This window comes from Cydia splendana, chromosome 4 (assembly GCF_910591565.1).
Source record: "Cydia splendana chromosome 4, ilCydSple1.2, whole genome shotgun sequence".
Lineage (NCBI taxonomy): Eukaryota > Metazoa > Arthropoda > Insecta > Lepidoptera > Tortricidae > Cydia > Cydia splendana.
Window position 1 is genome coordinate 20,642,928 of NC_085963.1, and position 24,695 is coordinate 20,667,622.

Below are 24,695 nucleotides of genomic sequence, written 5' to 3' on the forward strand. Positions count from 1 at the left end.
GTAATAAAGAAGTGTAATAGCTTAATGTCTATCAGTTAGGACATTTATAGCGACCCGCGAAGGCATGGCGCGCCTTAATCATTATCTAGATGCGATCCGATCCTATTTGCAATCAATGAAGATTAACATAAACGGCGACGACGCCGCTCGGTGGTGCCATTCGGCTGGGCATGCGCACTGACTCAGAAAATTGTATACACTTTAATGTTTTCCTACTCACCGACCACTTATCTGAATAGGATAGCATCAGATATAACGTGTATAAAATGCAACTTATCCTTTTTAATGCCGTTTCCATTTCTGGACTGGACGAACACGTCAACATGCATTTTAACAACTTATTACTTGTCAGATGTCTGTTAACAAGACGAATGGCATAGCTTTGTAGGTCAAGAGCGGGAGTGCAAACGTTTCTTTTTTTTTAAATAATTGGCTTCGCGAGACCTATGTTTATAAATACTAGGAGTGATCGATTAATTTCAGGTCTCCACAAACGGCAAGGTCACGGTACCGCACCAGCTTGTACCACGCAATTTTCTTTGCTCTTTACTCAGTTGTCTCGTGCCTCGTTGAGGGTATTGATCGCTTGATAGAGACAGAAAAGATAAAGTTTGGCTGCGGTGAGCCGCTTCCGTGATTTGTTTAACTGGCTTAGCTGATCTAGTTGTTTCCGAAGCAACTGAACTTCCGAAGTTACCTGGGATGTTAAACAAGCAACACGTTGTTTAACTCTCTTTTTTGGGATTTCCCAGGCACGCCTGAAGGATATGGGGTCAGCCATCACTTGCATATTTGTAGTTAATTGAATAGCTAAACACAATCATTAATTTGCATGTTGTTTTTATTTTGTATAGGGAATGGCATTTCATTTACCTACACTCCTCTTAACTATGCCCTAGATTCCGAACAAAATTCGTTTCTAGTCTTGAATATTAATTTCGAAACATAAGCATCTTTTCATAAATTCAATTCATTGACGCATTTTGTTTATAACGTCAACTGACAAGCAGCGGTACCTTGTTATCTATATTTTAGCAGTTTGCTAAAAGCTTTTAGCTAAAATGTTGCAGCAGTCACTATGATTTAAATCATTGCTCTTATCATATTCCGAGTACATTTAACTTTGACCGTTATTCGTGATATACCTCGATACTGTTATGATTGCATTTACTAACTACATTTGTAATTAAGTACACGGTATATATATCATTATAAAAAGCTATTTCCATAGAATTTACTCGAGGAAATGATTACTTAGCATTTCCTTTAGTACCTGTAAGTGACTTGATAATTTAGACAGGTGCAATGATGCAATTGGCTCAGATTGAATCTAACTAAACTTAAGAAACTTTCTCTGCAATTGTTTAAAAAAATAACTATATAAGTAGTATGCACATAGTTGTGCAATCGAGATTTTAATTAACAACATTCTTTTTGTTTAAGTGTACAAGAATCGCACTCTGTAATTTATCCAGTTTATGACTTCCATTTCAGGATTAAAACGAATTTAATAGCGGTTTCGCACGTAACCGTCGGATAACGATTGGACTAAAATAATGGATGTCTAGAAAATGGCCGCCAAAGAATGCGATAACACCACAAGATTAGCTTACACTTTGATGCGCTTATAATAAAAAAAAAAAAAAACATAAAGTACCTCTTGTATCCATCGGGTTTTTTCCGAAAATATCCCCCGTAATTAAGTACAAGGTGTTCCATTTTTGCATCGCAATGTTACGCTATTTTCGTTGGTCTTTGCAAACGTTTTTTTTTACCTTGAAGACACGCATTTCAAGATAAATAGGTCACTATTTATCTTGTAATGCGGTGCCGATTAGTCTGATGTTATTATTAACTGCTCATTCACGTATCACGATGTAAAAATTATTCGGTTTGAATCTCCGTAAGTTATTGGATAATTTCGCGCCGAACGTGTCAAATAAGTAAAAAAGTTAAAATACGATTTGTTGCTGTTGACAATTTTTTTGGATCAATCCCACAACCCACAAATTGATGCTAATTTACTAGGGCGAAGAATTAGATATGAATCATGACATTCATGACTCTCATAAATATTACCTCCAGTCACTAAACAATGATCTGCCTTTTTGTTTATAATTAGCACCATATATGGCAACTTAGCATTATTCACAATTATAGTTGAACCTATTTCAAATACAGGTACATACCTACATAATTTGCGAAACCTAATACCAATTATCTAAATATGAATCTGCTTAAGCAAGACAGTTTGGCCGATGCTTGAACATATGATTATTTATGATAACTTCAACCATAGGTACCAAAAAATCATAACATAACAATACTAATCCAGATAGAGGTCAGGTCAGACACTGACGCACGAGTTGTCATGCAGCTTTGATGACATTATGCAGTTATGCTTACTCAACCCTTTCGTGTTACGTGTGAATATCAACATAGTACCGTACGAGGAGCTACGGAAAGTGTTGCATACAAGTGTAAAAAATACATTTTAGAATTAGAATTCTAAATTCAAATTCATCCCGAACAATTAGCATTTTTTTGCAAGCATCTATTAAAAAATCGAGTGTTAACCTTTCAATTGCAATTTAAATGTGAATTCAAATTAGCCTCCTTGACTCCTACCTATTCCGTTAGTAAACTGAAATAGTACTCAACAGACCTCAAATGATTTAATCAATCTAAACAAAAACGATTCTTGAAGCGCTCATGAAGGTTGCCCGAAGCAAATCATACACTTAGACGCAAAAACAAATCGAACGCGCGATCGGACATCGGTGAACTTGATGAAAATCAAAAGCTAAGTCAACTTGCAGATAGGTGAGCGTTGGCAGATTTGTGCTCTAGGTCTTGCCTGGCGCGCTCCCGCCAGTCCACTTGCAACCATGACGCGGGACGAACCGAAATATCGGGAGACCAGACGCTACGCTGGTGAGAATATTATATTATAACTAACATGTTTAACTAGTATCTAATTGTTTGATTGCCTTGTCGCGCGAAAGCCTTTACACACAGATCTATCATATTAACAATATGTCGACACGTCTTGAAGGGTAACGCAATTTGAGTTCTGTCGAAATGGAATTAACGTCAATTAGTAGCTACGAGTATACCGAACTTTGAGGACTAAGACAATTTTGATGTGTCGGCAAGTTAACACGGGTATTAATTTTGAGTTGATTTGTTTCTAACTTTCTATGCACGCCTTACAAAACAGCTTAATGTGCGACTAGATCACTCAGTTCAGTGCATTATGTTATGGCCTTGATTTACCTAGTTACTTTTTAGTCTTTTTACCAATGTGTGAATTCCTCCCAGTAAATATTAAGTGATGAACTGATGAATATTTCCGTAAATTAATTTTCTGTTTATTGTTTATATTTTATAATAGCGTGTTGCATAAACGGGTCCATTTTTCGGTGAGTTAGTATAATAACATTGTAATATCGATTAATCTTATCACTGATGATGTCAACTGATACGGTTGTTGTTGCATGTGCATGTTCGAGACGCATTTGCCGCCTCACATTAGGTACATAATGCCATGTCAAATAAATCAACCTTATAGAAATAAATAACTTTTTTCCGCAAATACTGTAACAATGGATATACATAGTTCTAATCGAGATTAGTTTGACTAGCGATTCAACATGACAAGAAAACTTTACTCGTAAATCAAGCAGCGATAACTTTAATAAAAATAAACCTGAAAGTTGCTCTAGCGAGAAAGTCTATTTTGATCATCATGATTGAATGAGTTTCTAATACGCTAAGGAGACGGCAAGTACATTTCATATAGGTACTACATTTACACTACACTACATTTTAATATATTTGTCGAGGAGCATTTGTATTTGCGTTTAAATTGTTGTAAACATGTTTTGTATAAGGACGGCGGACCATGCACTCAAAACAACACGTGACAGTTTTTTGTTTACTTTTTATTAACAGCCGGCAACATTTAACTTTTCCATGCTGCGATATTACTTAACAAAAGGACAACGCTTTATTATAATAACGCTAATAGCAAGATAGCAACGCACTTATAGCAACGCGCTGACAATTACTAAACCGTATTTAAAATTCATTCAAGCTGTGTTACTGTGGATATTATAAAAACATCTCGATATATATTCAATTGACATGCATGTTAACATCCAAATATTAAAATAAACAAACGAAACTGTTTAGTCCCTGCCTCATTCATCATCATATCACTATTGGTGTCACAAATACTGATGTGCCGTTGGAAAATTTCAGAAACTTCTCAAATTTCTGAAATTTTCCCGTAATTTCCGAGAACGTTTCCAACTATTTGGAAATATTCCGCTTTATTTAGTCGCAAATAAATAACAAATGAACATGTGCAACAAAATAAACAACAGTGAATCGAATCTTTTCGATAACATTGCATTACGCATCTTTATCAACTCATATCTACGTTACAATGGTACTCACTTAATTCTTTTACATTTATCTTACACAGGAAGTTCCTTAGTCATATGTAGAGATAGTTCAGAGCCGGTATGCATTTCACATACACCAAGTTTGGGTGCGATATGCAGTATTCGCAACAAAGTGGGAGCCATTTTGTTGACGTCATTACTTGAAATAGATGGCCTGCACTACTGTGTACTGGCAGTTTTGGGGTCCCATCAGCATTCTAAAAGTTGCTCTTGGTAGCGATTATATACCGGGTCTGAACTACGTCCCCACAAAGGAGAGGACTATCTTCGGGCACTGCATGTGGTTAGCAGTTGTTACGAGCCACCCAGTCGTTTCCTTTTATAATTCTAGTTTTTAAATAGAACTCTCATAGCCTATGTAGTTAAACATTATGCTCAGCATGTGGAAATGTTCTTTTAACATGTTTTGAATAAGCTTATGGCTCATACAGAGTAATTAGATCCAAGTCTCGTGGACGGGTAATGCCAAAGAAGGGCTATACTTAACCATAAAATAACCTGTATAAATATTTTTTTATTAAAGGAAAAATGGAAAAAATACCACTACTGACAAGACTCGAACTTGCGACCCTATGAAACATCGGTCCAATCGTTCTTAACCAGCTGAGTTACAGAAGTTTACCAGAAGCATGCGAAATTTTCCAGATCCTTTCTTGTTTATACGCCTTAGTGAGTGAGGCGCATAACCTGTGTGACCAAACTCATTATTTAAAGGAATTATAACATTGTTTAAAATTTGTCTGACCCTTATACGCGGACCGTAACTTGCGCGAAGCTGCGTGCTGCGGGCGCAGCATGGTTCCATTTTTATCACCTATCACAATGCCCGTCACTTTCGCACTTACATACTTGTAAGAACGTGACAGGCATGGTAACAAGCGATAAAAATGCGACCGTGCTACCGTAAACCGTTGTAAGTCAACCAGTCTCATTTCCGTTCGGTTTCAACCCTTTACGCAAACCATTGTGAGCACCCCTTGAATTTGGAAGCCTTTGTCTGACTTTCGTAACTTTTCAATTGTAATGAGACTTATTTTGAAAACAATCCGAAGTTGAATGAATGACGACATAGGCTGAAAAAATCTGACGAATTATGCCACCGGCCTGCTTATTGACGACAATCATTTTTCTCGGACATACTATGTACATACCTACTTGATTAAAATATTTAAAAGGGACTTAGATTCGTTAATATTCTCGTAATACCATACCTTACTAGGTAGCCTTACGTGTCGGAGTAATTAATTGCTTCGTTAGGTTAGGACCCTAGAGAGCAAACAAATTGTCGCATTTATTATATAAATAAAGAAAAAGCTTTCACTACGGCACGGTCATGTTGTGTGAATGCAAGTTTAACAATACAGCAATACAGGGTGATTCAGGAGACGTGAGCAGAAATTATTATTAATTTAACTTTTTTACGACATGCATGGTCACCCTAAAATGAGAATACTAAACTACCGATATTCTGTGTCAAATTAAATGTCATTACTGTCATCACGGGCTGGTTACTTTTGAAAACTCGTATCTCACTCAAGTTTGACAGCTTATTTTCTTCGTAACCAAAATGCCATTACGGTTAAAGAGGTTTTATGTTTATTAATTAGGTCTTGTAGGGTGACCATGATTGTTGAGAATTAAATTTGCCCTCACCAAAAAGTTAAAAAATAGGAAAAAGTGTGGTTGTTTCTCCTAAATACGACGGTGATCGATCAATTAACAGTTACTGAGTGTGCAGGATTAGTCCTGCTCACGTCTCATGAATCATCCTGTATAATACTCCGCGACTGTGACATACAATATCAAGCTTGATGATGGCGACCAATACGAGTACAATACTTTTAGGCTCGCGACCCATTTTGCACCAATTCGTCTCAGTCTTCTATATTCTATTCTGTGGTTGTCTTCTTAAATTTTCTCAATCCTTCTTCATCTCCCTCCTTTATAAATCTCATAGATCTCATATTTTACGAAAGATACTAAAACGACGATACTTACCATTGATTGATAAAAGCCAAATTGCTAAACGCGTACGAATATACAGGTTGATTACTTATCTTACACATTCCTGTTACTTCCAGGAGTTCCAGGTTAGTAAAGGTCGATGCTCCGATTTCTAATATTATAACTAATTTTTAGCATCATGAGTTCTCGGAATAGTTTCGCTCACAATCTTTTGTCTGCTGATGGTTCTAAATAACAATAATTTCCTGTTCGAGTTCTGTAAGTCATGCTATTGACGTGTAACTGACGGGTCATTAATTTTTTATCGGACATTATATTGACAATTAAACGTAGCAGAATTGGTGGACACTTTCAGGTGATTAAGCTGGTCTCTTCCGAAGACATATTTAAATACGGCTGCTGGTATCAAACGCTTTGTCCTTCGTCTCTTCTATAAAGAAATGACACGGGTTGCGTATCGCTATGGGAAGTTTGACAGGTTGAGCCTGCAGTCTTTATCACATTTGTTATTTTACCGGTCCTGGACTGGACCTTTGGAAGGGTTTTTTTCATTTTTATAATATAGTTAGTTTATTTATAATATTTTTTTAAATCCAATTCAGAATGTGATAAACATGAAATGTACATATCGTAATGGTAAAGCTATTCCGTTTACCTCACTAACGCTTGCAGTGAAGGATCTCATAAAAGTCCGCGAAGGGCTATAAGCCAACCGTAATGGGGCTATAATAGTTAATCTGTTCTATAGTGTTAATAGATGGGTATTACATATTCGCAAGTGCAGGACGGGGCTGAACTGTGCCGGTCGTCGGCCCCTCTGCCGAATCTACGACTTTCTAATAAGATTAAAGTAGCATACTTCGAGCAGTCACGAGCTGTCTTTTAAAAAGATCACACCGCCCGCACACAGCGGTGCACTAGCATTAATTGCATTTCCTCTTAATTACTCTATCCGATTGTTGGCATAACTACTTAACATAAACTTCCTTATCTACAACTTTATTGTCTGAAGCCAACCTAGTCTCATAGTGCCAAGTAATGCGTTTCCAGATTTACGAGTCTAATCCCTAGGTATAAAAGCATTAAATTAAGTTCTAGTTGACCGTTAATGTCGTTGATTCATTGAATCGTTTTACAGAACGTGTACAATTATGTTCTTGTGAAGCTAGAGATCGCAAGGGCAGACGGGCTTTCACCGTCTTGTCTCGCGAGTCGAGCAATGCGAGTGGAAAATTGGTTCTGCATTCTTTAGATAAGGTGGTTTTTTGGTTGCACGCTCATCGCTTCCTAAGTATCCGCGGCTGTCTCGCGGTGGAATTATTGATTTGGCTGTTGGTGCGACATGCCTTTGTACATTATACTTTATGCGTTTGCGTCTAAGATTAAGTAAGTATGTCTGATCAATCAGATCTGTGCCGTGCCGTGCAGTACGCGCCATGCCTCGACGTCGCAGCTTACAGAGGATTAGCCCAATTCCTCATTCTGCTTTCACGCCGTGATCCGATCGATAATCCTTTTAGCGCTCATGAAACTGGACTTGCGAAGTCTCCCGGTCAAAGAAGCTTTGTGTTCTATAAATATCAGCTGCGGCAAGGACCAGAAAGTGCATATATTTTAAATACACTAGCTACTAATGCTGTCTTGTTTTTTGTTCGATCGAATAATAAATTAAACACCCCAGTCGAACAAAACGTAAATAATTACGTTGCTGACAAGCAAACAATTAGTTATAGTTAAATAACAACTGTTCAACGGTACATTTGTTTCTGCATAAAGCTGAATACTTTTGTAAGCGAGCTGCAATAAACGCCTTGGCAAACGTCATAACTTTGTGTGAATTTTTCTTGCAGTTATTTTTGCCCTAGAAAATGGCTACTCGGCAAAATTCGGATTTTCCTAAAGCATGCGCTGTTCTGTTGAGTCTGCGCTGCGTTATTTAGCAGTAAACTATGTACCTATAGAGGTACATGTGTATGTACATAATAAACGTACCACTATGATGATGTAACTCCGCTCAGACCGTAAATAAGACGTAAATGTTTCATTCATTTATATAGAAGCTAGTAAAATATCTATATTATATATTATTGCTTTAAGATTGACCTTTAAAAACTTAAAATGTTGGAGGTCCGGACTTTCATAGGAATCGGAAGTAGTGACGCTATAGCAATTGGACAACGGAAGTATACTTTATCAAGCAGCTATCATAGGTCCGCGTCGAAGGCTTCCGGCTCCTCCAATGCCGTATCTGTTAAACATTCGACGTATTCAATTTTATCGCGAGCAAGCTTAAAATAGCCTTTATCTCGTCCGCGCTGAGGTCAGTGGGCGCTGCTGCCTGGCCGTGCATTCACATGCGTAAGAGTGCTATAGACACAAACCAAACCAGTCTCACTGTGATCTCGAGACCTGAACCAACTGTACGTATTCAAAGAGCGCGCTTGCATTCTTGAATAACCCGCCTGCGCCAACGTCGATCATTAACATCTCTAATTAAAACCCTTCCACTTCGGTATATCGTTTTTATTCCGTAATGACTGTTATCACACTCCACACGCCGTTTTTCGCTGAATGGGCTGGAAACGCCGCAATCAGCGCACCATTCATGAAGATTATCCGTCACGTACTACGACTGTTGACTCGTGTTTGCCGTTTCGTTACGTTCAACTATTTATACATTTATTAGCTATCAACCCACATGTATTTGATTGACTGGACCTTTACTAATTATAATAAAAATATCATCCTTATTTACAACAATATTTCTATAGATACATATATTAGATATTATATTTTAACTATCACTAATCTCTTTAAATAAAATGTGAGATTCCAACATATCTGTTAACTTGTATGCTAGCTACGATACCGTTATTTGAATTTTGAACCCTGTTTGAGTTTAATATCTTAATGCATCAGGAAATGCACTTGCAGTAAAGACGTTTGATCATGAGGATATTGAACGCCAGTCCGTGGGTGCGGGGAAATGCAATAAATTGCCGAGTCGCGTCCCGATATATGCCCCTAGATGATTTAGTGCTGGGCGGACCTACCGCCGGCTTATTTAACCGGTGACGCTTCGTTAAAATCGTAAAGTACCACACAGATTCCGTACTGTTAACCATAATATGTATATGAACTCGCCATTACGTTCATCTTATCCTCGTACTACATCTTGAAACGCAAAATTTATTGATATATTGAATTTACACGCACGTAATCGTATCAAATCGTAAACATAGACACAATTTACAATCAGAGGAAGCCAGCAATGGAACTTATATAGGCTGAAATTAGTTGCTCAAAATATTTCATTTGGCTCTGTGTTTCAACACACTCACCTGACGCCCGACAGTTTCAGTATTTCATGTTCCTCAGCAGTTTATGGTCGAATTTAAATACGGTGTCGATGACATATTGGTGTCAGACACCATCTGTTACACGTATTGACGATTCACAGTCACCTACAATCTCGTTATGAATGCGTTAAGTTAAACCGGAGTAACCAATTGGCGAAGCGGCCGATATCGTATGTGCTCTGAGAAACAAATCATTTGCACATGTCAGAATTATTGTGATCTCGCACGAAGTAAATGCGTGCATCCGTTCGATTAACTCTAACAATAACAAACACACGTCGTTCATCAAAATCAGAAGTGATATTGTTTCCTCACGCTTTGCTAAAGCATTCTTTAGCTAAGACGAACATTTTCTCGCTTTCATTAGTACTTAGCCATTACAAAGTTCTTCGCGAACGTCGTGGACGTCGTCGCAGGCAAATGTTAGTTCAGTTAGTTGCGAAAATGTGAGAAACAAAAAGTACTTAGTTACTATAAGTTTCTATTTCTAACTTCGATGGTAACTCGGAAGATTGATATTCGCCAAGGAGTGATTGATAGCTCCCAGCGCACCTAACAGAGAGATCATTAAAACGATTTGTTTTACTTTCTAATTTTGTAATCCTCAATTGGTTTTTTCAGGCAGAAGCTTTCACTTATGGGATCTTTCTCTAGCTAACATTCAGCACGATTATGTAACTACAATGCCTAGTCGTAATATTATTTAACCGCTCTTTAATCACGTTGCTGGTAAAGTCTGTGACTATTTAATTTCATGATAACTAAAGAAACCTGAATACATTTGAACCAATCTGGACTAAGGCAGTTTGTAGTTTCCTCATAGATTCATAAGATGCTATTTGGAAAAATAAATTTTCCAAGTGCAATACCAACTCTCGTAAGGAGGGCTCAATGACATTATACATCACAATTTTATATACCTAACGTTTTGTATTTATGTTCTTGAATCCTGCTCGATTACACGCTACAATAGAAATACAGTCTGAATATTTCCACTTTATAGCCTATTACGGTTGATGGGATACAGCCAGCTGACAGGCAGATGGACAGCGGCTTAGTAATGTGGTTCCATTCCATTGGTTACTTCAGGTATGGAACTACAAATTATGCCTCTGTGGAATTTAATAACGACGCACCGGTGATAGTTTTATTGCAAAATGATTATGTATTGTAGAATAGAAATAGAATAGAAATACATTTATTTATGACAAACAAACACAGATGACAAAAACATGTTGACAAATGTACAATGTATAACATTTAGTGAAAAATGCCATAAAAGGGTCACAACTCAGCATGTAGCTGGCAAAGCCAGCGCTGTTCTTCCGTTGTAACCCAGGCGTACGCCGTTCGAAGACTAGGCGGTTATGCTATAATTTACTAAACTAATTAAAAACTAGAACTATACCTAAAATATAAAATTGAAACTAAAACTATTTAATATACAACTGCAACATTGTTGGGTTACGTTGGGTATAACATGTCGTTCTTATTAACATTGACATTTTAAGTTAAGATCTATGTTTCTCTCTATCATGATCATAATGGTTTCACATCGAATGTGATTTTTATGTAGACAACTGCGTAGTTTTTACAATTTACTCGAACCCGTCATTTATGATAGCACGTGTTTGTACTAGAACACTGGTTTACTGCGTAGTTTTGTGTAGATTGACTTATTGGTACACCTCTGGTCCCTACGCTTATTTGGTGTTGACTCATTTATTAAAGTATTTATTTATGTAAATTTGTTATATTGCCGTTATGCTACCTGCTACCTGTGTCATACTACAGTCGTTACAATACGATTAAGAAAATTAATTGAGACTTGTCAAAACGATTCTCTATTGTCTATAACCTCATTATGAAATAGGGAAGTCTTTAGGTCATTAACGGTTTAAAACGTTTTGTTCAGCGGTCTAATTTTACAATCCGTTATATTCTTTCTTATGCAAATATAGAACTGTACCATTTCGCACAAAGCCTTTCCTGTGAAATGCTTACAATCAAAACGGCCGCTCAAAATATTAGTCGACCTTGTTGAGGTCGTCCCTATCTATTCGTACTGGTAATAAACCTTCTCAATGAATTTAACGGATTAAAAAGCACCATTGGATCAGTGCCAGTCCACATCGGTATAAACATTGCGAATTTAAAGAAATGTCGTTGCGTAAGACAAACGATTTTTCTGTTTCAACGTCTAGTTTCAATGAAGGCGTTAATAGACCTATTAATATCGTTTTACGATAGGTGCCGTCGTTTTAGTTTATCTTTGTTATATTTTTCGATTTGATATTTAAAGCATTGCCTTAATTAAGAATTTGTTCGCCTTTATATAGGACTTGTCATGTCTATGTCATGAACTCTATCTCAACCTTCATTTGGGTTAAATTTTCATGATTATAGTTGTTGATAGATAATCTTCTTACCATATGTGTAGATCTTTACGGCTTTCTGAAGTACTTCCGCTATAAATGGATTTAATTTAAATAAATAACTCCTTTAAGTAACCATAACTTTTCCCACTAAAAGGTCAATGTACCTCTAATGCTCACTTCAGTTGCGCTTTTAGTGCTCTGCCCTTGCAATCTCACCAATAAAGTTCTAGAATATTACCAGATACATTTCATTCCATTTCTGGAAATATACACAATTTCTTCCCGTGCACCGTGCCCGTGCTTACGGGAATAATCTCGTGATTCACAGCGCGACTCATGCCATATCTATCTCCGATAGCAATAGTGTTGGAATCGCCTTGTTTTTTGTTTAATCCACTAGTGTAATCTTGAATCTGCGAATTTACTCCAAAAGATTACGCATGCTGATAAATGAGGCTTTCGCGCTTTTCATGTAGATATCTTGCTATTACGACCTTATCTCCATGAAACATACATATATGATTTGGATTCCCTAATAGAGTAGGGTTTTTTCTTGTGTGCGCTGTAGTTATATTTTAAGTGCCTAAGATCTTTTTCGAAAAACTCATCAGGCTATCAAGAACTTCTGCGAGTAAAAGTTGTATGATAAGACTTCGTAAGAGGACACGCTATTTTCTTGCTTTAGAGGCTTTAGACTTGTACTTTCAATGCCTTATCTAAATCAGCACTAATAAAAACTAATAAATCGACTTACAAAACCTTTGTCAAAACACATGATTTTTGCTAGTAAGGAGTCCTGCCACGCCCAGGTCAACTACATCATCTCATCTCCCAAGATATCTCATTACTCCCTCGCAAAATATGTTAGTGCTGAGATATAAGTACATCAGTTCATAGGATAGTCTTTTGTACGTAATTTGTTATGATCAGTGTATTAATAGCCAGCCATGACGTCGGGTGGGCTCGGTTCCGACGGTGCCCCAAGAAACGAACGAAACAACCGTCTTGCGTGCGCCAACGCAAGTCAAGGCTTCGACTTTAGGGATTGGCGGAAGTGCATGCATTCTTTAGCTGCAGCGCACGCTAGCGCTCAATGAGAACTGTATTCAAAATTCGAACCAAACATGCATAATGACTAGTCATTTGGAATTCCACACCACCATCTTGAATACTTTGTTCATCATATTGGAATTGTTCGAAGAAATAAAACTTGTTAGACACACACCTGGAATGTGCGTGTCTTGACTTCGAATCACGAAAAAAAAGCTAAAAACCATCTTCCAACAGGCATATTTTCTGCTCATCGGCATTTAAGAATTCGCGCGTTTATGCCCGTCTTTGACATGCAAACAGAAAACGCACGGGGACGCTTTTTCTCATGCGGAGCCGTATTGTCACAATAATTATTATTTATGCGTACTCATTGGCGCTGGAGACAGGTGGCGTCTTGTCCTGCAAGCAGTACATTGACACCGCGACCTTGGTACCCACTTGTATCTTGTATCAATGGCCGTAGACACTGCATGGGCCTTTAACTTTTTCTTTTAAGGTCAACAACTTGTTTTTCTGACGATTCTACGCATGCCGGACCTGCGAGTTATGCGAATGTATCCCATAAAGGGCAATGTCTTAGTTATTTACGCTTCGTCTGTCCTTGAAATTGGTAAGTTGTTTCAATTCATTAGATTACTAGTTATTGGCAGATTCTTCGCGCGCTCCATTGTCTTTGAAGTTTATACTTGCTTGATTGTATCTTATAATTTATACCTGTTTTAGTGCTAGTTGAATTTGTGAGAATATAGAAAAGCTACTGAAAAAAAACGATGGACAGAAGTGAAGTAAGCCAAAGCGCGTAATAGAGCCGCCGACCGTTTTAAAAGTAACAAAAGCCGTGTCAGCCCGCTGCCCCATTTGGCCGGTCACGCCGTGACGTCACCGGCGTCTGCGCACCGTCTGCGGCCGCTTCCCGGAACGGTTGGCCGCAGCCTTCTCCACAACGCTATCAATGAACGTGGTTATTTATGTTTTCCTACGACCTGATTCTAATTCAATTAAAGTGTGTTCAATAGTGTGTTAAATTTATGTGCCTTGTGTCTTCTGCTACAATAGCATTCTCTTGAAACAGAACGTTTGCAGACGCAAAAGTTTAATCGTGTACCTACCTTTTTAGGGTTCCGTACCCAAAGTGTAAAACGGGACCCTATTACTAAGACTCCTCTGTCCGTCCGTCGATCCGTCCGTCTGTCCGTCCGTCTGTCACGGCTGTATCTTACGAACCGTGATAGCTAGACAGTTGAAATTTTCACAGATGATGTATTTCTGTTGCCGCTACAACAACAAATACTAAAAATCAACATCATCATCATCATCTCAGCCATAAGACGTCCACTGCTGAACACAGGCCTCCCCCTTGGACCTCCATACGTGCCGGTTGGAAGCAACCCGCATCCAGCGTCTTCCGGCGACCTTAACAAGATCGTCTGTCCATCTTGTGGGTGGACGTTCTACGCTGCGCTTGCTAGTCCGTGGTCTCCACTCGAGCACTTTTCGACCCCATCGGCCATCTTCTCTGCGTGCAATGTGGCCTGCCCATTGCCACTTCAGCTTGCTAATCCGGTGGGCTATGTCGGTGACTTTAGTTCGTCTACGGATCTCCTCATTTCTGATTCGATCACGTAGAGAAACTCCGAGCATAGCCCTCTCCATAGCTCGTTGAGCGACTTTGAGTTTTGAGATGAGGCCGATAGTGAAAGACCACGTTTCGGAGCCGTAAGTCATCACTGGTAACACACATTGATTAAAGACTTTCGTCTTGAGGCACTGAGGTATGTCGGACGAAAAGACATTACGTAGTTTCCCGAACGCTGCCCAACCGAGTTGGATTCGGCGGTTGACCTCTTTCTCGAAGTTGGACCTACCTAATTGGACTACTTGTTCTAGTACTTATACTAAAAATAGAATAAAATAAAGATTTAAGTGGGGCTCCCATACAACAAACGTCAGTACTTGGATGGGTAACCGTTTTTTTTTTGCCGTTTTTTGCATTATGGTACGGAACCCTTCGTGCCCGAGTCCGACTCGCACTTGCCCGGTTTTTTTGGTTATGTTATGTATCACCTATTTGATGCGTCGATATTGCTAAAAAGTTTAATGTTTCATGTTTTGCTGATGGTTTCTAAAAATCATACATATATTTTGGACATCTTCAAGTCCATAATGCCACATAGTTTAAATTATTACCTCTAATCAGAATGGAAAGAGAATTGAGACGATTCTCTCAATACAATGATGTCATCAAAAATGAGTCAGCGGCTATTGTCTAAGTTTTTAAGCACTTACACTCTGTACCGATTTCACTTTTACATGTTATTGAACTTTGTTCTGGTTTAGTTAACTGACGTGGGCGTACAAATGAATGATATTGGAGTAGAGCTAGAGAGTAATGAATGACGAGATGTCTGTCCTACTTACTCTACTGGCCTTGTGTCCCCCATAGAGGTATGATAGTGACCAAAAGAGATAACCCTATTTAAATAAATTAACTTCACAACGAGATATATGCACATTGTTTATGTGTAAAAACCAAAACTATACAAAATATGAATATAAAAATATTCATATTAGGTATAAAAAACCTAAACTATGAGTAAAACCTACTATGAGTAACTAAAATGAATAACGTAATATGACGGATGGTAAAAGTTTGACCATTTTCTTCTTGCTGAGCCGTTTCCCAATCCAAAGATAATTGAATCTTATGACTCATACTGTGACTCGCAGCGTTCCCTGAGCCAGAAAAAATATCTATCACACAAATTTGCGTTCAAAGAGAAATTTATTTAACGTTTAATAAATGATTACTGTGTGTTGCCATCCAAAAGTTATAGCTCACTCTTACTCCCAAGCAATTTCCATTTCTGCTTCTTAGCACTTTGCACATATCGTTTGCGATTTCGAAACTGCGCTTAGTATTCGGCGATTGTCCGCCAGCCAGGAAGCCGTGTACCGTTTACCTGGCATTATTGTACTGTTTGTATTGTTGGCCGCCACGCTTTGCATTAAAATTGGCTATATTCAACCGTAAAAGGCACAAAGGCACACTTTCTAGCCGAAATTAGGAACACTAGTCAACTTATAAGAATACCCGGCTCACCTGTGATTAAGAGCAGAAGGATTGACAAGATAAATCATCGGTAACTTTCTATCTATCTATTAACTGGTGTCAGATAGTGAATTTTACATTTTTCGTTAGGACACGATAAACGCAACTATCATAGGCCTACGAAACGGCTGAATCTATTCAGGATCGTGCCGAATCAAGGCCGAAAGCTGAATAGATTTATGACGTAACACCGTTAGAAATCAATGTACAAAGATGTCGCATTGCAGACCTGTGCACTAGAGAAAGTTTCCCAAATAGCCCCGAAAATTTAAGCGATAGATCAAATTAAACTTGAGATTGACCAGAAATTGGCAAAAAGTATAAAGAGCGTTTATAAAAAACTTTCTCTCGTTCTGAACGTAAAAAAGTACCGGGTACTAAAGCGGGGGTAGAGCGATTAAATTTTCGTAGCGAGCGTTATTACAGTTAGGGTTACCAGGTACCAATTTCTGAAATTCAAACGAAATTCCTAAGATATGGTCTTGTCGAATCATTCAAATCGATTATTACACATGTCGGAAAGCAAATTTTAACATGCAGTATCTACGATTTAATTAGATATCATAATCAACTTAATCAATGCATAAAATGCATAGGTATTATAGGTTTTACAATAAGAATTGTTAAACAAGCTGTCGTGTTTCGTTACTATCATTTAGCCATCAAAAATTGAGTCATGGGCTATTGTCTACTAATTGACTGGCATTTCCTTCTTCCGGCCGCAATGCTGACAAATGACCAAAACTCCCGATTGAAAATCCTGGCCAATCAGGAAAAATCCGGACGCTTGCTAACTGGTAACCCTAATTACATTGAACGACGCTGTCGTCCATAATTCCGAATGAATAGTTTAGTACAGTATTAATTTGCGCGGAGATCGGATCTCGCGGCCGCGGGCGATGGACGATGTTGTCTTCCATTAACCCAGTTGTAGTATGCCATTGTGTACTGTCTGCAGGCTGTCTGCTTTCTTTCGCGTATTATGTATAGCGCGCCTGTTGAACCTTCGTTCGATGACCGTTTTGATCATTAAATATTGTTACTTCCTACTTTTGTTGATGCTGAGCAAAGGCCTCCCCTCTTTTCGCGACTCAGCCTGGGTTATTTTATGCTACTACTACTACTGGTGTTTTTACGAGTACTCGAGTACTTTGTATATAAGTAACGTCAAAAAATGCTCGTGGCGTATTCCTTTACAACGTTCGCCTACGCCTGCGGCACCTGCTCACATTGTAACCCACGCCACTCGCCTTTTTTGACCCTTCTTATACAACGGTTGCATAAAATACTATTTCCGACGTGTGACTTCTTTAACGCTGCGTATAAATTTGAAAAGCATTTGAATAACGTCGCCTAAAAATTACAACTCTTAACAGCCAATTAAAAAAGTTATGCAAATAATTAGCTATGTGCTAATTAATAATAAAACGGGTAAAAATAGATTATCACTTAAGTGGCACGCAACGTGAAAGGAAAGCAAAGTAGACATGGGCCAGACATCGCAAACCACGCGAACGTCACACGCTGTCATGAATAGCAGGTATTAGATTACCTTTTTCTGCAATATTGGATTTGATGGAAAGACAAATGATAACAACAGGTATCGTTTTCGTACGTGCGTTATTAACAAGCTGATATTATACGCCACCTTTTTCTTTATACATATTGCGTAAAATATCGAATGACGTACGTTTCTATGAATTTTTAAGCAAAACGAACACATTTGGTATATCTTCTTGACATAATGTAAGACACAAGTGACCCAGTTGGCACGGGAGTACATACTTTTTAAAAGTGTAACTCTTCCTGAATTTCTGACATTTTACCTGTCTAGTCTACATTATACTACATCTAATAAATGTCCAGGAATCTAGAACAAGATTTTCAGCTTTTCTTTTTGCATTTATGCTGAGAAAAAGTATATACTTTAAGCAAGTAATTGATGTAGGTATTGCTGTTGTGGTATAAGAACTTTTTAAAGCATCCAATTTTATAATGAATATATTTGACTATTCGATTGGATGAACCTTTTTGCCTCCTTGTTTGATAGATCAGAAAATTTGACATTGCTGTCAGATTTTTTTCAGGATCTTTCAAACCTAAAAGTCATATTTTGTTGGCCGCTACTGTATTTCATGTATCCTGAAGAATAAAACATAGTCATGATTCGCTACAAACTTTCTTCCGTCCAAAGTTAAGTACCAGAGTTGGGCAAAAATTAACTTGAATAAGAATAAGAATAAAAACAGAAATTTTATTCTTATTCAAATCGATTTGAATTAGAATTATTCTTGCACTAGTTATTTTAGAATAAAATTAAGGTGAATAAATCATGTGACTCTTATTTTAAATGCGGAATAAATAACAGAATAATTATTCTAGAAGTGGGCCTATTTTAACTAAGGTTTTATTCAATTAAAATGTTATTTAGAATTAAGTTAATTTTTGTAGTACAATCGGTTATATTTTGTTAGTTGATTTTCACCCTTCTATTTAAAAGTCGGATTGATTTAATATTTGTTACTATAGTTTAGGTATAGTACACATTAGACATGTGCGCCGATGGCAAAATCATCGGCGGCGGCGTCCGATGATTTTTTGACCGGCGGCGGCGGCGTGATCGGCGTGAAATCGACGTGGCATAATTTTTGATACTGCATGAGAACGTGGCGTGCCTTCTGAGTATTTACTAGGCTATCTAAAACATATTAAGGGGCTACCCGAGGTTTTCATCGATTTTTGACAAGTTTTGAATCGTATCTCCTGTTATGCACTTTGCACTACAGATAGAATTATAAGACAAACGGTTATCGGTTCTTCAATCTTTTATCTCCGTTTTGGTCTACCGGATTTTGAAAGAAATGAATACTTATTCTTTTATGATTTTTTTAAACATTGTCTAATAAAACACTTTTTTCGTATCAATAGAGACCCAGATTTCGTACATGTATGATCCTTCACAGCAAACTGGGTCTCTATTGTTTCCCAAATAGTTTTAAGTCATAATGTATTGTTTGTCCGAATTTTCGTTAGTCATAATTGGTTTTTCTCAGCAACGCGTAACTTTTCAGGATTGCCATAAAAGAAACCTAACCTAACCTATCTACAGAATAACCTTACGAAAATCCTGAAAAGTTAACGGTTTCAGTTTTATGACTAACGATAATATGACAAACAATACATTATGACTTAAAACTTTATGGGAAACAAAGGGACCCCACGAAATCTACATATTTGGGTTCGTCTTTGACGTCTCGAAAAACGTGTCTAGGGTTTTAATTTTAAACTAATTAACACAAAAGTTATGGCCAGAAAACCAGTTTTTTAGCCTAAACTTGTTCAACTTTGATGCCAAATATCTCGAAGACAATGGACTTTGAAGTAAATATGGGATACTATATTGCTCAAAGCCGTTGCTGTTAATGATAAGCTACAAAGAACATTAGAAAACTAAAAGATTCAGATCGAAGGTCCTTCATTGGCGTGGGGGAGCCCCTTAAGTGTGTTTTCTAAATTATTCCCGAAAATTATGTTCCATCATGTCACTTGGCAACCATTTCTTACCAACCTAACGGTTACCAACGGTATGTTTAAATATTAATATAAAAAAGATACTTTAAAACGCTACATTTTAGGCAGTATAATAACTTTGTAATACAAATAAAACATAAAAAGATTTCTTTATAAGTTAAGTCGTAATTTAAATAAAAATTATATTGAGTTCTCCCAGCCGCTGTCGTCTGTCGTCACCTATGATTTGTCTGAACTGAAGTTTATTAGAAATGTATGTTATAATAAAGACGTCGTCGTTTTGATTCACTTCGTCAGATTGATTCGCTCAACTCAACAGAATGTCTTAGAAGTGTCTCGTGTCACATGGCACATGTAGATGCAGGGGAAAACCCGCGTGTCTTCTGACCTACGTACTTTGAGCGACTGCCCAAAGATTTGATAGACGAACCCTCTGACGGAAAATTTAAGAGTCGCGTGAGATAATATGTTGTAGATATTTCATTAAAGAGTTTCATGGAATATTAAGGTTTACTTTGTTTTCTTTGTTGCTAGCTTAATGATGACCCTTGGTGCGATGCTTACTACAGTAAACCAAAATGCGTTCTATAAAAAGGCTGTGTGATAACACATAATAAGTATAACCTGTGATCCAGAACCTAGGCCTTGTTTAAATGAACGCTAAATCGTTATCACAGCTAACACCGCAACAACAAAAGTGATGGCAAATAATAACCGAAAAAGCATAAGGATCTTTAAATTATACCTCTGACACTATCTACTCACTACGCAACATGCAATAAGACACGATAGGTATCAAAATTTCCCACGCCGATTATACGCCGGTCAAATTTATCGGCGGCGGCGGCGTGGAAAAATCGTCGGTGGCGGCGGCGCGGCGGCGCGGCGCACATGTCTAGTACACATTGAAGAGTTCCGCTATACACTATCTAGTTCTATCATCCGATCAGGGTGCTTAGCCAACATACCAAACGTTGACCCTCCGTAGAGTTGCGCATAGTCTCTCTCTATCACTTACATATTAGTGCGATAGAGAGACAGATAGCGTTTCGTTGTCGTAGCGCAAACGTTTGGCATGTTGGCTACGCTCCCAATGTGCCTAGCCAAGATGCCAATTTTTGTTTTTAATTTAATAACCGAATCATTAGGTAAATTTAGCTGTTCTGGGGGCCTAGCCAACATGCCAATCGCTTGCGCTCCAACAACGAAGCGCTTTCTGTCTCTATCACTCTTACATATTAGTGCGATAGAGAGACAAAGATAGCGTTTCGTTGTCGTAGCGCAAACGTTTGGCGTGTTGGCTACGCTCCCAATGTGCCTAGCCAAGATGCCAATTTTTGTTTTTATTCTTATAACCAAATCATTAGGTAAATTAAGCTGTTCTGGGGGCCTAGCCAATATGCCAATCGCTTGGGCTCCAACAACGAAGCGCTTTCTTTCTCTATCACTCTTACATATTAGTGCGATAGAGAGACAAAGATAGCGTTGCGTTGTCGTAGTGCGAACGTTTGGCATGTTGGCTACGCTCCCAATGTGCCTAGCCAATATGTCAATTTTAGTTTTTAATTTGATAACCACATCTTTGGGTACAATTTAGCTGTTTAGGGGGCCTAGCCAATATGCCAATCGCTTGCGCTTCAACAACGAAGCACTTTCTGTCTCTATCACTCTTACATATTTATTAGTGCGATAGAGAGACAAAGATAGCGTTTCGTTGTCGTAGCGCAAACGTTTGGCATGTTGGATATTACGCTCCCAATGTGCCTAGCCAAGATGACAATTTTTGTTTTTAATTTAATAACCAAATCTTTGGTTACAATTTAGCTGTTCTGGGGGCCTAGCCATTATGCCAATCGTTTGCGCTCCGACAACGAAGCGCTCTCTCTGTCTCTCTATCGCACTAATAAATAAGCGCTTTGTTGTTGGAGCGCAAGCGATTGGCATGTTGGCTAGGCTCCCAGAACAGCTAAATTTACCTAATGATTTGGTTATAAAAATAAAAACAAAAATTGGCGTCTTGGCTAGGCACATTGGGAGCGTAGCCAACACGCCAAACCTTTGCGCTACGACAACGAAACGCTATTTCTGTCTCTCTATCGCACTAATATGAAAGAGTGATAGAGACAGAAAGCGCTTCGTTGTTGGAGCGCAAGCGATTGGCATGTTGGCTAGGCCCCCAGAACAGCTAAATTTACCTAATGATTCGGTTATTAAAATAAAAACAAAAATTGGCATCTTGGCTAGGTACATTGGGAGCGTAGCCAACATGCCAAACGTTCGCGCTACGACAATGAAACGCTATATTTGTCTCTCTATCGCACTAATATGCAAGAGTGATAGAGAAAGAAAGCGCTTCGTTGTTGGAGCCCAAGCGATTGGCATGTTGGCTAGGCCCCCAGAACAGCTTAATTTACCTAATGATTTGGTTATAAAAATAAAAACAAAAATTGGCATCTTGGCTAGGCACATTGGGAGCGTAGCCAACACGCCAAACGTTTGCGCTACGACAACGAAACGCTATCTTTGTCTCTCTATCGCACTAATATGTAAGAGTGATAGAGACAGAAAGTGCTTCGTTGTTGGAGCGCAAGCGATTGGCATGTTGGCTAGGCCCCCAGAACAGCTAAATTTACCTAATGATTCGGTTATTAAAATAAAAACAAAAATTGGCATCTTGGCTAGGCACATTGGGAGCGTAGCCAACATGCCAAACGTTTGCGCTACGACAACGAAACGCTATCTTTGTCTCTCTATCGCACTAATATGTAAGAGTGATAGAGACAGAAAGCGCTTCGTTGTTGGAGCGCAAGCGATTGGCATATTGGCTAGGCCTCCAGAACAACTGAATTTACCTAATGATTTGGTTATTAAAATAAAAACAAAAATTGTCATCTTGGCTAGGCACCTTGGGTTCGTAGACAGTATGCCAATCGTTTGCGCTACGTCAACGAAACGCTACCTCTGTGTCTCTATCGCACTAATATGTAAGAGTGATAGAGACAAAGCGCTTAGACCAGCTAAATTGAACCTAATGATTTGGTTAGTAAATTAAAAATAATACGGTTACTGAAACTATGCGTTATGCGACAGTCAATTTGTAAGATTTTATTCCATAAAATAGGTATAAATTAGACAAGAGACTAATTACTATAACATCTACCTGACTATACGTAATTAGTACCTATATGGTACCCGGACTACATTTTTATTCGTGGAATATTATTTGGATTAAAAATCATGATTATATTTATTTGATTAAGAATAAGTTATTCTCATTCAATTTTTTCTCATACGAATTATTCCCGACCAAAATTATTTGAATATTTTTGACGGGAATAAAATCGAGATGATTTTATTCCTACGAATTCTTATTCAAATAATGATTTTATTCTTGAATGCCCAACACTGTTAAGTACCATCGCTCAACTGTCCACCGGTGGACTTTATTACAAAAGGCATAACTGGCATAAGGTCCACCGATAGACAAAGAGTAATGCTGTTTGTACATGGAAACATCGACTATATAGTATCATGATTATGACAGTTTGGCGCCGAAGGGACGCACCGGTCCTTAAATATCAATTACTCAACTTGTGCCTGTAATATCCGAGTCTAATAATAAATCTTCTGATGACAATCTAATGCGTACGCGCTAATCTACGGCTACTACATACTAAATAAATTGGCACATGACACGCTCGCAACTCATCCATGCGGCATAACTAAGAGTGTTATTCGTGTTGTAATATCAACTACCTATAAATTTAATAGAACATTTTGACTATGATACTTCAAAAACAATTATGTCGCTTAACTTCAAACTCGCGTAAATCCATTCGACCCTCTCAGCAAATATCTACCCTATTGCCAAAATGTTTATACGACAACGGTTTCACTCACTTGAATTTTTAGTCGCTATTGGGTTTTTATTAAGTTTAATATCGATTAATATCGATTACCTTTTCTTAATATCAAAATCGCATAATCTGACAGATGGATTTACCCGAGTTTGACGTAAAGCTACTCAATTTTGACGTAGGGTATTTTATTTATCGGAAACGAGATATACCGTGATTGTGCACACGTAACTGATAAACGGTGCAAAAGATATCAAAGAATAAGATTTCAGCTTTACTATAGAATGATAAAAATTGGGTTTACAGAGCCGATTAGTGCTATGTTATCAAAATTACAGAAAATGTTTGATATAATGAGAAATAGAAAAACAGAAGCAGTTGCGTCGACGTTGCGTCGAGCAAGGCCATAGAGTTGTAGACGCCGACGATACGCCGACGCTCGAAAGACGCTAGATGTGGGGTGGCCCTCGGTGATCACTGATATCACAGCAAAATTCTCAGGGCTTGTATTTTTAAATAGGAGCGATATTTTTGTGGGCTAAAATCAATGTTGCCTAAGTACCCGTTTTTGCCCTTTTCCATACAAGACTCACCTAAGCATTTTACAAAGGCTAGGAGTCACTTTAGAGAAAACCTGTTACAATAGTTTAATGGCCTAAAATATGAGTTTCGCTGTATTTTTCACGCGTAAAAGGGATAAAACATCTAAATAAAGGATAATAAGACCAATCAAATACAGTATATATTTATAAACTTACTTTAGTGTACAAACATAACCTTCTTTTACTTGCGAAGTTGGGTAAATTTGTCAAAAGTGACAACCCTACGCCGTTTTTGGTGGTGGGCAATAAAGATAAAGATAAAAAAATAGTTTATTCAAGTAGGCATATTACAATGCGCTTATGAACGTCAAATAAACCTTTACCGGCTCCAACCACCTCTGCCCCGAGAAGATTTAAATCCCCCCTCAATTG

At 38.0% G+C, this 24,695-nt stretch overlaps 1 protein-coding gene across 7 annotated transcripts in view; it reads left to right on the forward strand.

Annotated features, from left to right (window-relative positions):
- LOC134790156 (PAX-interacting protein 1-like) overlaps positions 1 to 24,695 on the forward strand; it is a 173,849-nt gene that overhangs the window by 16,139 nt on the left and 133,015 nt on the right. The window lies entirely within an intron of this gene.